Source organism: Camelus dromedarius, chromosome 6 (genome assembly GCF_036321535.1).
Source record: "Camelus dromedarius isolate mCamDro1 chromosome 6, mCamDro1.pat, whole genome shotgun sequence".
In the NCBI taxonomy this organism is placed as follows: Eukaryota; Metazoa; Chordata; class Mammalia; order Artiodactyla; family Camelidae; genus Camelus; species Camelus dromedarius.
The window spans coordinates 87,964,921-87,972,047 of record NC_087441.1 but is presented as its reverse complement, the minus strand read 5'-3'; the positions used below and the strand labels follow the sequence as shown (position 1 = coordinate 87,972,047).

The following is a 7,127-nucleotide window of genomic DNA, read 5'->3' as shown; positions in this document are numbered from 1 at the left end:
GTGACCGCACGTTGCTAAATATAGCAGTCAATTTTCAGTCCTCATCATGCATAGCCCCTGGGCAGCATTTGACCCAGCTCTTCCATCCCTCCTCCCCCGTGTTCCTGCTTCATTCATACTCCATCCCATCACTCTGTCTGCTTTCTGCTTTTGGTCTACTGGCTGGTCCTTTGCCAATGTCTCCTCTTTTTCCCAAACATACGCTGTGGGTGTGCCCCAGGGTTGGCTCCTGGGCCTCTCATCTCTCTCTCTGTTATTCCTTTGGTGGAAGCAACCCAGCCTTGGAAATTGGCATGCCATTAATTTCTCGATTTCTCCAAAACTCCCTGATTTGCCCTTTCCATCTGGACCTTTATCCCTGAGACTCACATTCTTTTTCTTTCATTAATCTTGCTTTCACATTCATACATATGTTCTACTATGTAATTACTTTTCCAAATTTTGTATCAGTAAATATATATATCATGTAAAATGCTCAAATCTGTATTATTTCCACTAAGGTGCTTATTCTACCTTAGAACCTTTCTGCATTTCTGTATTTATGTGAAAAAAGCGAATAGTATTTCTACAAGCCTCATAGTTAAACAGTGTGTTTGTTTGGGGCTATTATGTAACATGAACTAATGATACATCAACATAGTCCTTTTTCATTTATTTTTATGTAACACCAAGATGAGGTTTTTGCACTGAAGACTGGTTTTATTGAAATTTTACCTACGTTATGGACAGTCAGTTTATGTGAAAGCCCTCATTTCTCCCCTTTTCTGATATATTTTCCATTTGGCTATATATAACATATACCTTGGCATGAAACAAAATTCCCAAATCATTCACATAATACAATTAATAAATTTAAATTATATTTTTTAAATGTTAAAAAGAAAAAGAAAACAGACTCCTCTGCCTATTAGGCATTTCTGTGGCAATATGTAATACACCCCTTAACCATGACATTGAAGAACTGAGCTGATACTAGCCCCTTTCCACCTGCTCAGCCCCACCTTGTCCCATCCCCTGTGGATGGAGAGGACATCCATCCCATTTTCCAGGTCCAGATGTTGGAACCATGTTCTTTATCTCTCTTTCTCTTACACACACACAGACAGCAAATCCAGCTTGTTAGAAAATTCTGGATACTCTGTCTTCATTAAACACCTGTTCCCTGCTCCCCGCCCTCCTAAGAGCCACCTTCAGCCCTTCCTGGACACCAATATCCTCCTGTTTCCATCTTTGCTTTCCTACAATCTCTCATCCACACAGAGTCAGAGGGAGCCTGCAAAAGCATACATTGAGGGGGTGGGTGTAGTTCAGTGGTAGGGTGCATGCTTAGCATGCAAGAGATCCTGGGTTCAAAAATGTTTATAAATCAATAAAAAATGTTAAACAAAAAAGAGATCCTGGGTTCAATCCCCAGCACCTTCATTAAAATAAATAAATTACCTCCCACAAAAAAACACAAACACAAAAGCTTAAGTTGGACTACATCACCCCCCCCTCAAAACTCACTAAACGGGTCATCATTTCATTAGGAGCCAAAGTTGTCACAAAGGCCTCAGGACCCGGTGTGCTCTGCCTCTCTGCCCACACTCTCCCCCTCACTCTGGGGGCCTCTGGCTCCAGCTCTTCCTTCTTCCTCCGGATCTATTCTGCTTCAAGATCATTACACCGTGAGATCTGCCAGGATTGCCTTATTCCCTCCTGCCTGCCTCCCGCCCCACCGCCATCACCGGAGTTTGCTCATATCACTCTTTTTTTTTTTTAATTTTTCCAAGCTCTTGCTACCCCCAACATGCTGCCTGTTTCCTCTACTAAAACTCTGAGCCCCCAGTGATGGGGAGTCATGTCTATTTTGTTGACTGATAAAGCCCGAGAACCTTGTGAATGGGTCTAGTTAGGAGATTCCCGTACGTAGTAGGAGCTTATACACATTTGCTGAATGAATGTAGATGCCCTGGTCCAATCCGATGGAGCACTTCTGTGTCCTGCTCAAAGAATAACTGTCCTTTCCACCTGAGAGGGGGTGACAACTTCCTTGGTGATCAGAGGCAAGATCTTTTTGCTTTATGCTGTTAACTTTAGGCGGGGAGACTGGGGGATCTTCATATATATTTTTAAATTTGGTTCACTCTGCAGTTTGTCTTTGGTCTCTGTATAATTTTGAGAAACTCTTTATGAGTGATCATTCTTCCATCAGATTGAACAGGGTCCAGGGGGAAGGGCCAAGACTGTCCCATCGGCCATCTTATGTGTCATGTCCTGGGACCCAGTGGATGCTCAACACGTAAGTGAACAGACGGGAGTGAGTGAAGAGATGGGAGCATCTCCTTATTATGGTGGCTGCGCTCTGTCAGATGCCTTGAGATTTGAGGAAGGGTTTACAAGTGCGGAGAGGGGAGATCAGGTCCTCTGTGCTCTTCCTGAGTGCCCTGGTTTTACCCATTCCCCAAGCCCGCTCTGGGCAGCCAAGCCGAGGAGCTGGGCCACCGGGGGTTGTGCTGATCAATAATCCACCTTCACCCCAAGTCCGGGGGGGAGGGACCCCTGGTTGTAGTCTCTAGAGTCAGGTCCTTGGAGGAATTCCTCACCGAACTATGCTTTGGACATTTTATTTTTCTCTATAACCTCCAGCTGAAGAAGAAGATTGTCTTAGACACATGGAAGCTGAGGGCGCCTACTGTCCCCTCAGAACGCAGGTGGGGCTGGGAGTCTGCTGTTTTTATAGCTGGTGGTCTCGTGTTGCTTTGGGCATCCCTGTGCCTGAATTCCTGCAGTACACTCGGTGGTAAGGAAGGGGTGCCTGGCAGGGAGGGAAGTGGGTCGGGAGACTGCACAGCTGGGGAGATGTTAACCTGGGGTGTGCGGGAGCCTGCTGATGCATGGCATCTCAGTTCAGGGAACTCTTCACGCTCAGAGGGGTTCCCACTCCCGCAGGGGCCATTTGATCAGGGTGCTGGGCTGTCAGGGGACCGCAGGGGTCCCAGTGAGGATTACAGTGCCTTCAGGCAATGGGAAATGAGGGGTCCAGTGGCACTTGAATTAAATGTGCACCCAAACCCAGCCCCCACCTCTTTCAGCCTTTTTCCTAATCTGCAAAACTGGAATGATATTAAACATCCCGAGGGGTCTTTGATGGGCTGGGACAGACTAGACAGTCAGGAGCTGGAATTCCTCTGTCCCCTGATTGTTTTCCTTCTTTCTGACTATTTGCTCTCACAAGCTCAGTCTCTCTGTCTCTCTCTCTTTCACTTCTAACTTTCTCTCATGTTCTGGTTTCATTTGATTTCCAACCACCGACCCTCACCCTCGCCAATCCCCAGATGAGTGAACTTGATTTCTGTGTGTCAGTTCCAAATTCCCAGGAAAGATGCTCTGTCTCCCTCTGGATCTGTTGTCCAACCCATCAGTTGTGGCCAGAGGAGCGAGTCCCTCTGGGACCAGCGGAGGGTCTCCGCCCAGCACCCCATCCACCACTTTGGGAGCACATAGCTCTCCAAGGAGGAGGTACTGGCTGTGACCTTGTGTCAGTCAGTATGAATTTATGTCTCCTCTTGCCCCTCCTTAATCCTCCTAAACAAAGATGAAAATTAAACTCTCCCGGGATTTGTGTCATGGAACACGCAGGTTGGGGGCTAAGGGGGCTGGAATCTCTGCTGCATTTAAGGGGCTACAGTGAATCCCCAACGAGAGCCTGCAAAGGGAACACCACCAGCCCCACCTGGCACTTAGGGTGCTGAGTCTGCGTGATGTTGAGCTAGGCTTCTGACCACAGCTCAGGGGTCTGGTCTGACCAGTTAGCCTTTGAAACCAACCAGCTTTGGATTCCTCAATCCCTCCCTGAGGTTTTACCTGAACCACCAGCTTCTGTATCTCTGAAGACAGATGATGAGGACCCTTCACATAAGCCGTTCGCACAGCCCTGTGCAGGCCTTTGTGCTGCACGGTCTGCCCGGCGAGATAACTGAGGTTGGTATTTTACTGATGTTAGAAATAGTCTGGTTTCCCTATGTACTGTTTCACTGAACAAGCAACAGAAGCCACCTCTCGCTGATAAAAGCAAAAAAGGGACTTAATCAGAAGATGCTGGGAGGGTGTGTGGATTGACCAGGTCCGGAGCCAACCCAGGAGCTGTAGGAGGTGTTAGGGAGCCCCAGGCACCAGGCTGGGCTGGGTGCTGCCTGGCCCCCTGCCACCCAAGAAGGGACCCCTCTCCACCCGACCCTCCACCTCACTCACTGCAGGTTCACATCCCGGCAGTGCCAGGTCACACTGAAGCCACCAGCACACACCTCAATGGGGGATTTGACACCGTCTCAGCTGAGGGCGTGCCCGGTGTGGGGAGATGCCCAGTTAGAGGAAGGCAGTTCCCCTACTGTTCCGAGTTAAGGTGCAAGTCAGTGCCCATCACTCAGGAGAGCCAGGCTGGACGGACCTCATTGCGGTGACTAGGCCGTCTGAGTTCACTTAATACTTTCTATGTTTGAAGGCACTGGAGGGAGAAAAAGTGAAGGTTCTAGTACTTATTTTGTGTTTCCCACATACCAGGTGCGGTAAGCAAGCCACTTCAGACAAGGCCCAGAGCAACCACGTTAATAGGCCACGGAGCAAGTCGTGCAGTCAGGCCTCTGTGGTCCCGAAACCCGTGTCCCCATCGGCTCCGTAGTTACCAGTGGAAACTGGGGGGATTTATGGGACTGTGTGCTCCTGTAGGGGCTGGGATGTCTGTGTTTAAATCCACATCTTCAGAAACTCGACTAGAACCACAGCCACTTATAGCACGGAGGCAGAGGAGGGGAGGATTCCAGCCACTGTTCCAGCACGTGTGGAGCTCAGAAATTGCTCCTTCTGTCCTGAAAACAACACCAGAGCTGAGGGAGCTGCAATCCCACTGTACTTCTTAGATCCCAGAAAAATTAGGGGAAAATCTGCTCCCAACCCAGAGAGGCAGCCAGGCAGGCTTGGAGAGTCACAGCTCCCAGGGCAGAAACCGCTTTTGTAACAACCCCCGGGGCAGGCAGATTTAACAGGTCCCTGAGGCCAGTGGGAGTCTCAGCGTGGGGAAGTCTGAGTGTGACAACTCCAGGGGGCCAGTCAGAGGGGCCCCCTGCTCTTTTTCATGCATTTTACCTCCAGGACCGTGTCCTGTTCTCAGAATGAAAGCCTCAGAGGATAACTCCTCATGCTTCCTGCCTGGAAAGGAGAAAATAACTCTATTGAAATACACCCAAAACATTCTGTTTCATTTGGGGAAGTTGTTTTTTTTTTTTTTTTTTTTTTTAATGAGAAATTATTTTACCAGAGCCTAACCAACCTGGGAGAAGGGAAATCCCTTCTGTCTCACCCAAATTGGGGTGGGGGGAAAGAGACACACTTGTGGAGGTCACAGCTCAGGGCACAGGCTCAATGAGAACTAATCACAGGACTACAGATGCCCTGCTCTGTCCTCCTCCCCCAACACCTTACCTCCATGACAGTAGGGCCCCTGTGTAATAACAGGAATAAAACTAAAAGAAGTAAATGTCTCAGGAGTGTCAAGGGAAAACCCAAAGACAGCGGGGAGATGAAAACAAGGACACACAGGCTGTTTTAGACTCTCACACCAATAGCTGTAGCAAACTACACACAGCCCATCCCAGTAGATAAACAGAAAACCTCACAGAAGAAATTATTTATTTTGGTTCTCTTACCCAGTGCGTTCCATGGTGCATCCTCGCCTAGAATTGAGAGGAAGCAAGTCCATCTCAGAAGGGACATAACTGAAGAGGGATGGCTTTCCAGACTCTGATGGGCAGAGAGAGCAGCAGCCTGGGTGAGATCACGGTGAGGGGTGGGGTAGGGGGTGGGCTGCCTTCTTCCCCAAATAAGGAAACTTCCTGAGGCCAGCACAGGAGGGAGAGCCATGGGGTGGAAGCAGCCAGACTTCTTCCTGAGAACTGATGGGATGCCTCAAAGGGACCATTCAGGTACCCAAACTGGGCCGTGAGGGTGGGAGCCAGTCGGTCTGACTCAGAGCCCAGGACTGAGGTGGGCATACAGCAGGCCGGTCTTACTTGGCTGGATCCATTTCACTTCTCCGAAGCCCTGTGTAAAACATGAAGCGTGGGCAGCCTGGTGAGCACAGCTCTGCCCTCAAGACCTGTTTCAACTCCTCTCTTCCCGGAAAACAGCATCTCTGAGCCCGTCCTTGGTGACCTCAGAGAGATCACCCTAGTGGCCCAGGCTAGTGACCGGGAACATGTACCTTCCTGCAGCCAACCCCAGACGTCCACTGATGCATCATATACTGGCAAAGATGTGAGTTCCTGTGCATTGTTCTAACAGCAGAGACTCTGCCACAGGCCCAAGAGGTGGTGTGTGGGACATGCAGGGGTGCAGGAGTGTAGGCAGGGCAAAAGTGTAACTGGTGACAGAGGTGCAGGGGCTCTGGAGGGTGCAGGCAGTTCAGGGGATGCAGGGGTGCAGGGGTGCAGAAGTGCAGATAGTGGCAGAGGTGCAGGGAGTGTAGGGATGCAGGGAGGTGCTCAGGCACGTGGCCAGGATTAGAAGGCAAGTGCACATCCTCGCAGTCAGCCTGATCCCTGGAGGCTAGTACAATGGTTTGGGGCGGCGGAGGCGGCGGCGTGTGGAAGGCTGCCGGGCAAGCCGGTCGATTTCTTCTCTTCCCTGCAGCCTGGCCTAGGGGGGCCTTGGCCGCTGGAGATTCGCCAGATGTTGGACTCCAGGTAAGCTTGCTCCTGGGAGGTGGGGCGGTTAGGTCAGCTGGCGGCGGCAGCGACAGGGGGGCGAAGCGGGGCTGCCCCTGGCGAACTGGTGGAATAGCTGCCTTCTCCCGGCTGCCGGGCCTGGGAGCGGCCTCTGCTGCCCCAGGTGGCCGGACACGCCTGTCCCACTCAGCTTGCTGAGTGGGGAGTGGGGAAGGTGCCATTAAGGTGCGGGGCCCACGGGGGTAGGGGGTCTGCCGCGCGGAAGCCGGCCAATTCGCTCCGCTCTCCCCCGCGGCGGAGTCAGGGGCCGCTTCTGCTGCCGTAGAGGCGGGACGCCGGTCTCCAGGTGAGCTTGGTCCTGGGAGGCGGCGGCGGCGGCGGCGCCAGGGGGCGGGGGTCCGTTCCAGGGAGCTGCTCCATTTCTTC

General features: G+C 51.2%; 1 long non-coding RNA gene across 1 annotated transcript; it reads left to right on the top strand.

Moving 5' to 3' along the window:
* Window positions 1–5,737: 5,737 nt before the first annotated feature.
* On the top strand, window positions 5,738–6,722 carry LOC135321608 (uncharacterized). The gene is made up of 3 exons (XR_010381481.1): window positions 5,738–5,806; window positions 6,165–6,291; window positions 6,667–6,722. It is a non-coding gene; the product is annotated as an uncharacterized LOC135321608 (long non-coding RNA).
* Window positions 6,723–7,127: the final 405 nt, after the last annotated feature.